The sequence below is a fragment of the Buceros rhinoceros genome, unplaced genomic scaffold, assembly GCF_000710305.1.
Source record: "Buceros rhinoceros silvestris isolate BGI_N320 unplaced genomic scaffold, ASM71030v1 scaffold30177, whole genome shotgun sequence".
Taxonomy (NCBI): Eukaryota; Metazoa; Chordata; class Aves; order Bucerotiformes; family Bucerotidae; genus Buceros; species Buceros rhinoceros.
Window position 1 is genome coordinate 2,741 of NW_010424401.1, and position 211 is coordinate 2,951.

Consider the following 211-nt stretch of genomic DNA (forward strand, 5'->3'; position numbering starts at 1 on the left):
TGAATCCCTTTCCCGTGGGGAGTCTTCCCGTGCCTGGCCAGGGGCTCGCCGTGACTAGTTCACTGGGCGGGGGGACAGGCCGCTGGGCAGGAAAGGCCACACAGCCCCTCACAGCACTGGTCCAGCACTGGGCTTTGTGCGTGGGGTCTCTCTCCTTCTGCCGCCCCTGACGCCAGCCCTGCCAGGAGCTGCTGCCCCCGGCCGCTCCCCG